The 9,748-nt window shown below is 32.8% G+C and overlaps 1 long non-coding RNA gene across 1 annotated transcript; it reads left to right on the forward strand.

Annotated features, from left to right (window-relative positions):
• The first annotated feature begins 389 nt into the window (after positions 1-389).
• Positions 390-1,472, forward strand: LOC149160812 (uncharacterized). The gene is made up of 2 exons (XR_016261470.1): positions 390-950; positions 1,228-1,472. It is a non-coding gene; the product is annotated as an uncharacterized LOC149160812 (long non-coding RNA).
• Positions 1,473-9,748: the final 8,276 nt, after the last annotated feature.

Raw genomic sequence — 9,748 nt, forward strand, 5'->3', positions numbered from 1 at the left:
AAAAAAAGTCAGAAATGAGGTCCCCCAATCCAATTGTTTTTTTTAATTTCCATACCAGAACAGAGGTCCCCCAATCCAATTGGTTTTTTTAATGGCTAACGAAGACTGTGATAATATCAGATGTATATCATCATGATGTTGTATGGAGTGAATGGAATGGTAGTGCAAGGAAGCGTATGATGACAGCACTGATCTCAGGGCTCCACGTACACTATTCGACAGATTTTTCCCGTGCCATGATCTCCCTTAGTCACGACGTGATAACGCCGAAAAGACTAGAAGAGACATATAGAATTGGCTAAAATAGACATTGAATCTCCCAAGTTTCAAACATTTATCATTTCATCGCACTGTGACATTGGATTGTTTCTCTTTGCTTGCTACGAACCTCCGTAGAATATCGCACTTTGCGAACTTGAAATTTGCGAAGGATTCGGGGATTATGATGTGTTTCTGACATCTGCATGGCCTCTGCAATGAATATTGTTTGTTCGTTCAAACACGCAAACGAGAAATTGAAATTCAGTGGCAGTACTACTATTCATGTGTACAGTCTGCTTACGCAATGTGAGCAACCAAGGCTGGCACGCTGACCATAAATATCTGTGTTTTGAATTGAATTCTACTTCAATGACCCCGGGCTTCGTTCCTCTGTGTATATAAATCCTGTAATCCTAAGCATGGGATGTAGAGATTTCTTTTTTCTAATGTCTCGTCTTCGGATGCATTTCGGATGTGTGAGGCGTGCAAATACGCGTTGGAGAAGCAGGGCACGTGCGAGCTGAGGCTTGCTTACAGTCAGTACTCAGCCCTCGCACGTGCTCCCCTTCTCCAACATGAATTGCCCACCAGTTGTTCATGCCATCTTCTGTACATATTTTTGGTATTTGGTGATTCAGAGGGCAGGATTCGAAATTCTGCTTCAATTTCAGTATTCTCAGACCCGTAAGGTACTGTGTTTGACCCTTCCTTTTTATGTTTTTTTCTTCCTTACAGCTTGTTTCGAAAATACAATAATCTAAGCTAAGGTTAATCACGTGTTTTCATTGTTTTATCTAATGTGTTTTGAGTGATTTGCTTCTAATTTCTGAATGCTTGTGTTTGCTTCGTACCTTAAACCGAAGCTGAAAGTTTAAACTCTGTATCCATGATAGCTGGTTGAGAAGAAGAATGTTTAGTTTCTGTTTATGTTATCTTCCTACACAACTAATTTTTCTCTCTTTACAGAAAAAACCGAGCGGTGCAGGATCGAATATGAATCATCCGGGCGAAGATATTCTGGCTTGCTCTTTTTTGGTTGGATGTTGTTATTTTTTTTTATAAATCAGTGTATCGATAATTCGTTGGAGTAATTTGGAGTAATTTTGATAAGACTGTGTTCATATTGATATTAGATAAAATGTTGGAGTAATTTGAGTAATTCTGATAAGACTGCCTTCATATTGATGTTATAAAAGAGATATAATTTTTTATATTAGTGTATTTAGTGACTCGTTGAAGTAATTTGGGTGAGACTGTTTTCATATTAATGTAATACATATAGAAAATGTTTTTCTATATTTGGGTGTGACTGTTTTCATATTAATGTAATAAATATAGAAAATGTTTTTCTATATCACCATAAATTTAGCTGAGGCTGTCTTTATATTAATGTTATAAAAAGAGAAAATGATTTTTATATAGTTATGAATTGATAATAACTTGGAGTAATTTGGGCCAGGCTGGTTTCATATTAATGTTTATGATAATGGGTTGGAGTAGCCTATTAATGTTTATGATAATGGGTTGGAGTAATTTAGGCTAGGTTAGTTTCATATTATGTCATAAATTCATAACTAGTTGGAATAATTTGAGTGCAGCTATTTTCATATTGTTTTCATATTAATATCAGAGGAGGTTTTTTATATCATCATGAATAAATAACTAACTAAAGTAATCTAGGCAAGATTAATTTCATTTTAATATCATAAATTTCTAGGACTATCATAAATTTGCTGTGTATTTCTTCTAGTAAGCCCCCGCTTTCTACAGTGGTCTTGGTTCACCTCAATCCATGGAATTTGTAGTTTCTTTTCGACATTAGTCTACCCTTAATTCTACATCTACTCATTTGTTGCCTAAACCGTTAAAAACCTTAATGATTACCCCAGTACACTGGGAATACGCTGCTTTTTACAGTTCCTTTGCTCCATAGGAGTTCATTAGTTTGATCAACCAGTCCCTTCTTCAGTTTAGTCATTAAATCCCTTAACCATTAAAATTTTGATCGCTTAATGATGATTCCATGATTCTTGGAATACAATGCCTTACTCTGCTTCCATTAGTGTATAGCTATTCATTATTTTGAGTAACCATTCCTTTTCTCTTATGAAAACGTTCCCCTGCAAGGGCTTTTGTTGTCAGAATTATAGAGCGTCGCCATCCAATCCATGGCCCTTGTCAAGACATTCAGAACAATTCATCGTCCAACGTTTCAAGCTTGTGATTTTAGAAGTATAAAAATGTATGCATGCAACCAATTTCTATATAAAACGTGAAATACTACAATAGTTTACCAAATATCTAATTTCCTGTATATTTGCAATAATTATATGTTTTCATTATACATCACATTATTACACCACTTATATATTTTCATTATACAACATAAAAGAGTATTGGTGTGTAAGCCTCTATCTTATACTTGTTTTAAGGTTAATTTTTTTTATCGACAGTAATAACCAAATATTAAATGATAAAATATGGTTTTGGTTAAAGTTAAAGATTTAGATTTGATTGAGATGTCTGTAAATGCACTGTTAAATCTTTTATATTTAAATAATTTGAAAAATTAATAGTGTTTAAGTTATTATTTATTCAATAAATTATTTACACTGCTTCTCTTCTTGCCCATTATAGTTATTTATTTGTAAGGGTTGTTATTCGGATAATGAGTAGATGATAGTTGGTTTAAAGATCTTTGAATTATGAATAGATTATTATGTTAAAATGATATTAATAATTTAGTTTATTTTAAATAAAATTTAAATATATATTATTATAATTTCATTTTTCTTTTATTTTTCAATAAAAATATTTATATTAAAAAAGATTATAATTACAATTAAAATTTTATTGAAAGAAATTTTGAGGATAAATTATATTAGTTGGTTTCAAAGGTTTATTGTGATTAATTTGAAAGATATTTTTATTTACAATATAGATCACAAAAGTCTAAAATCTAAATTTATATTTCATTTTTTTTATCCACTTTCATATTTATAAACATAACTCCAATATTTTGGTGAAATATACATGTTATTTACATTTTTGCTTTTTCATTACACAATAAAATAACCCACTTACAATATATTCATATTTGAGTTGATCAAGATTTGTTAATATAACAAGTTATTTACAATTTTGTTGAAACCATTAACCCACTCAAAATATATTCATATTTGAGCTTACCCAGATTTGTTAGCATGATAATTTATTTTACAAATTTTTTTTGGCATTTTTATTAGTAAATCAAAAAACCTTCTCAAAATAAATTCATATTTGAATTTATGGTAAGTTCATTTGTTTCATATTTTAGCTAACCAAGATTTCTTAACATGACAAGAATTTGTTTCATATATCATGAATAAGATGAAAATTTTAATACCTTACTGTAAATTATAAGTAAACTATAAATAGATTCTGCATTTTTCAATTTTATAAATTTTGAATAAAAAGTTTTTTCATTTTTAAAAATTATAGATAAGAAGTTTTTCTATTTTATAAATATGGAGGGTAGTAAACTGAACTGTACTCGAGAGAAATTTAAACAAAATCAAAGAAACTTTCAGTTGATAGGCACAGTGAACCTAAGTCATGTAATTTTAATTATGAGGGAAGTGGAGAGTTCATGGTTTGAATGTAATTGTAAATTACTGGTTAGCACTGGTAATACCTCTTTATAACTTGCATAAGTGAAATAATTAGCACCAAACTATGATACAAGTAACTTCATGCCTTGAACTTAATTATAATTATAACTTAGTGCCTCCCACTTATAATACTTTTTATCTGCTTGGTCAAAAGTGGAATAAAGAGTTTCAGAGGAAATAAAGAACGGCATTAATGCAATGTTTCAGAACAGCATGGAATGGACCTGCTTTGTGCTGTAGCTATTTATGTTAATGCAACATAATTTTCCATATCTTGTCCTTGCGGGTGGTCAAGATTTTTATTCTGCGCAGTACGATCTGGGTTGCGCAAGGCTGACACGGTATCTGAACTGTTTGTGGAGGTTCCTTGCACGTGCACGGAATCAAAGAACTTGCAGTACATATGACGATCACGATAGCGCAGCAGCAGCGGCGGTAAGGACAGACTCCTGACTCCTGGGCTCTGAACCTTCTTCCTCCTCCTCCTGCTCTGTTCATGCTGCGACCCTGCAAAACGCTCAACTATCGAGAGGACTGTCTCCACTGGCTCTGAACATTTTCTCCGCCAATGAAACAGTGCCTGCCCATTGGGGCCAGTCCAACGCAAAGCAGACAACCCAGAATATCGAGAGGATTGTCTCCACTGGCTCTGAACATTTTCTCCGCCAATGAAACAGTGCCTGCCCACTGGGGCCACTCCATCGCAAAGCAGACAACCCAGAATCTTCCTTTTGGTTTAGATCACTGTCTTGCACTACAAAATTACAAATACGAAACAAATGTGTGGCAACAAAATTGAATGGAGAGTAGTGGTTTGGATCACTGTATTGCACCATAGACACGAAACAAAGTTATGGTTTAGATCACTGTATTGCACCATAAACACGAAACAAATGTGTGCCAGCAAAATTAAATGGAGAGTTATGGTTGAACAAACAACCAGAAACCCGCAAAACAGTGATAGGTACTGTTGAATTACAGCCACAAACTCGCAATACAGTTCTGGTATCATAACAATGATGTTTTATTCAAACATATTAGGTTCAAATTCTCATATGCATTTTTGTGTCCAAGCTCTGGTAATGGTTTGATTTTTAAAAGTTTCAGATTGGGAAGAGTTCACCTGTCAAATTTCTGATTTCAATGGATCTTCTCTTGTTGAAGGTTAGACATAGTTATAACTTCTTCTTAAGTGTTGGACATAGTTATAACCTCTTCTTAAGTGTTTGGCAAGTGAGACACTCATTGAGTTTTGAACTACTAACCATTACACAAAGAGTTTCTTTTGACAATGCATCCATTTACCAACTATTCTATGTCTCACTCATTTTTTCAATACTTTAAATAATAAAAGAGATATTGATATATTTTCTTTAAAAAATGTAAAATGATTTTGAATTAGTAAATTAATAAAGTAAATAATCTATATTAATCTTGTTATTTTATTGGGCCTCAAGTCTGTAGATTATTCCATCTAATCAATAAAACAAAATTTGTTTTATACTGGCTTAGATCCATTTTAGTACTTAGTATTTACCCAGTGCCGAGAGGGATCAAATCTCTTGAGGTGCAAACCTCAAGAAAATATTTGATCCCTCTTGACACTTGTAGATTAAAAATCAAGATGCATCCAAGTTGGTTTAATTATTAATTATGTTATAATTATAATTATTAATGTGTTGGTTCTATTTCCCTCTTTAAATAGGCTATATTCCACATGAATAACATGGGTTCTCATAAACTTGGAGCTCAAAAATAGAGTCAATTTTACCTTACTTACTCAACAAAAATTAATATTAATTTTGCCCACAAGGGTTCTCTAGCCCATTATGAAGAGATGTTGTAAGGTTATGTTATGTCATGTGATGTAACATTTTGACTGGTCAAATTACATAACAATAAAATAAAAATAAAATACAATTAAAAAATAAATAAAATATAAAAATAAAATTAATAACTATAATTATTAATTAAAACATTTTAACTCGGTCAAATTACATAAAATTAAAGATAAAAATAAAAATAAATTAATAGTTTCCAACTCAATAAGAAGACAAAGCTATACAATGTTGCAACCATACCAACCATGTTTCCTTATTATGATATGGTAAGTTGGATCATATCTCATGCTCATTTTCAGACATGTTCAATAATGAATCATTCCAACAAAGTTATAGCTTAATGGAACCCTAAATTCTTACAATCAATGTACAAGTTAAGTCCTCTTAAGTCCTCTTGAAGTTTATCTCAATAAGGAATACATGATTGATTTTGAAAAGAATGTATTAAAGGAAAAAATAATTGATGTGGTTAGGTGCATAATAGAATGGGTATATGACTCTGTAACTTTTAAGACAAGATAAACTAAACTCTACCAAATTGGACAATTCAAGAATCCTTACACGTTTCTGGCCAAAAAAACTATCTAGATTTTGTGGAGAATCAAATTCAGAGCATTTTAATCTAGAATGGGTTCTCCCGCTCTATGAAATTATAAACCATTCTCAAAAGTTCAACTAGTTAGATATTTTGTCACAAAACCTATCAAATGCCATCAAGGTATCACAATCATCCCCACTAGGATTCAATCCAGGTTTCTATATGTTAGTCTATATAATGGACATTGTAATAACTTCGATTCCCTTTCCACTAATGAATTGGAACTAGTGTTTTAATGATCAACCCACTCATTAGGTTTGCTCTATACTCTAGGAAATCTAATACAAAAATAATTTCTATGATATTTGTGACAATGTCATGCTGCATTTTTACTGGTTTTTTTTCGGGAAATTGATGGGCCTCTAAATTAAACATAAATTAAGGCCTATGCCTCTAAGTTAAACAATAATTTAAGGCCTATGACTATCCTTCAGCACATTAAACCTGTCTTTCTGCATTAGATAATTATTTTTAACTTTAATATATTTATTAGGAAGGTTTATGAATAATTGGATATTTGTGCCTAATATTATTTGTTTTTGTGGAATATTATGATAATATTGGGCAGATTATGAAGATTTGGAGGAGGACATAATTTAGGGACTTGTTCCCTACTACAAGAGGATCAATAACAAATAATAAATCAACAAGATATTATGGAATTATGGTACAGATTGTGGAACTCCAATGATTGAGAAAATCTAGGAATGTGTTCCACTAATCAAGGGACCAGATCCACTAATCAAGGGATTTTGGTGGGGAAAGCTTTATCCATTCATGGGGAATGATTCCTAATCTTTTTGTATAAGTACCAAGTCAAATTTGTATGGCACTGATTGTGAAACTCGAATGATTGAGAAAATATAGGAATGTGTTCCCTGCCATTTAATGCAGATTCCTAGTATTGGGGACCAGATCCACTAATCAAGGAATTTTGGTGAGGAAAGCTTCCTCCATTCATGGGGAATGATTCCTAATCATTCTGTATAAGTACCAAGTCGAATTTGCCTCTTGGGAAGAGATTTTCATTAGTATTTTTGTGGAGAGAACTCGTATTTTTGCAACTCCATTGTATTTTCTTGCAGGGGTGTAATCGTATTGATGGAATAATGAAGATTGGTTTCATGTTCAACTTATAAATCTTGTTCTCCTCCATAGGTCTATTAGTTTCCTTGGGCTTGGCCTTCCCAGGAACTTCAGAGCCCTTTTTGTATCATTTTCTTTCATTTTTTCCATTGCTTATTCACATGAATCCTAGTTTTCATTTCTTTCTATCTCTACATTTAGTATTAATGATTTCTTGTTGTAGGATTGAGTTAAATGGTTGATGTAAATTCTTTTGCAGGATCACAAGCATCATTTCATCCTTGGAAAAGCTTTGGAAGTTCATAGTAATCATTGAGCTGCTTGAATTAGTCTTCTTATTCCCAAATCTAGATTGTTGGATCTCCTTTTTAACAAAGAACAATAAATTTCTACTATTTTTTAGAGCATGTTAACGATATTAAATCGAATTAATTCCGCTTGCATTAGATCACAAAAACATTATAGTTCATAACAAAAATTACCCCATTGCATTTTGCACTTGATTTGGTTAGGCATTTTTTAGATTTACTAGCTCACTAGTTCTCGAATTTCTAGATTTTCGACTAGTAATTTATTTTTTTTTTATTTTTTTTTGCATGGGTTAGCAGAGGTCTTTCTGAGTGATTCCACTTGAAATAGGGACTTAAGACATCCTAGTTAATAACAAAATTTGTCCCACCCAATTTGGACTTAATTTTCTTGGTCATTAAACCCTCACCAATTTCATCATTTCACAAGGAAACTTCTCCAAGCTTTTTGAGCAAATCCACCCATCTCCCAACTTTGGTTTTGAGTTCTAAGTGATCCTAGGCATTTTATCACTCCATTTCATCCACCAACCACCTTCCCTCAGCCTTCTATCACCTCCAACACCCATCGTTTTTCTCTTGGTTGTATCCTGTAGGTTTTCAGGGGATCTTGTAGGTTTTTAGTACATCCTGTAGGTTTTCCTATAGTGGCCTGTTTTGAGGCCGAATTGACGGAAAACATCCAGGAAGCCACAGAAGGTCACCTAAGGGTCTTCCAAGCCTTCCAACCATCCACCATCATCTCCAAGCCACCTGCCACATCACCAAAAGGGATTAGCTTTCACACTCTCACATGAAAAAAAGACAAAAAGAGAAACAGATTTAGTTTATTCATTTACATGCATAGTAGTAGAAGGTTTGATGGTTTGAATTTGCATGCTTAGGATAATAGGATTGCATACATGTTAACTTAGAATTATTTTGAAGCAAAGCCTATGAGCAGTTAGTTAGAAAATGGTGTCTTTTAGCAATTGATTTCAGTCTCTTTTTTTGTACTTTCTTTCTCTCAATAGGTTAAGGTTCCATTTCGAACATTTAATTTTTTGCAATTAGTTTAGGATTTGACTTCAGTACATGCACTCCATTACATCATGACAGCAAAGGAAGAACACATTGTATGTTGCACATATAACGTCGATACCTCTTAATTTTGTATGAACCCCATGTTGATAATTAAAGTCGACAGCCTTGGGAGTTGCAACATTCTTGTTGCAATACTGAGGCTTATCACTTTTCGGTGCCGTTGCCAAGGAGGTGTCAAAGTATGCATTGTTTTCTTCCCTAGTTGATTCATTTCTTTTTACTTTTTGAAAAAACAAAAAAATGATTGCATTAGGCATATTTCATTTCAAAAATAGAAATGTGCATTGCATTAATGTTTTCATTCAATCTAAAAAAACTCCAACACCAACCCACCCCCCCCCAATTTGATCACGTGGTGCAGTAAGAGCCACATCACCATTCACTTTTGCAAGTAGAAGAAGAAGATGGAAAAGAATGTAGAAGAAATGGATGGAGATGATGAGTAAGATCCTCTCAGATTTCCCATTCAAGATACTAATGGTAGTGTGCACATAAAGAACATCCCTCCATATTTTCTGCCAAAATTTCATGGTCTAAGGTCAGAGGATCCGAAAACCTTTCTCTTTTAATTTGAGATTTTTTGTAGATCTTATGGTTACTTATTAAAAACTCAAAAACTGAGATTATTTCTGGAAACATTGAAGGATAGAGCTCTTATATGGTTCATGAGTTTACGGACTAATTCAATAAGATCATGGAATGATATGCAAAAGATATTTATAGAAAATATAAAGATCGTGATCTTAAAGAAGAAATCTTGAGAATGAATCAAAGAGAAGATGAGAGTCTAGAGGATCTAATAGAGAGGTTCATGTATAATGTTAAGAGGGCAAAACTACATCACTTAGGATCCGACACACTAAAAAATCTCTTACTTAGAACAATTAGGGATGAATGGATTGATCTCCTTAATCTCATGAG

Source organism: Pinus tabuliformis, chromosome 5_2, assembly GCF_031772625.1.
Source record: "Pinus tabuliformis cultivar Carrire ecotype Pingquan chromosome 5_2, CPIR1, whole genome shotgun sequence".
Taxonomy (NCBI): Eukaryota; Viridiplantae; Streptophyta; class Pinopsida; order Pinales; family Pinaceae; genus Pinus; species Pinus tabuliformis.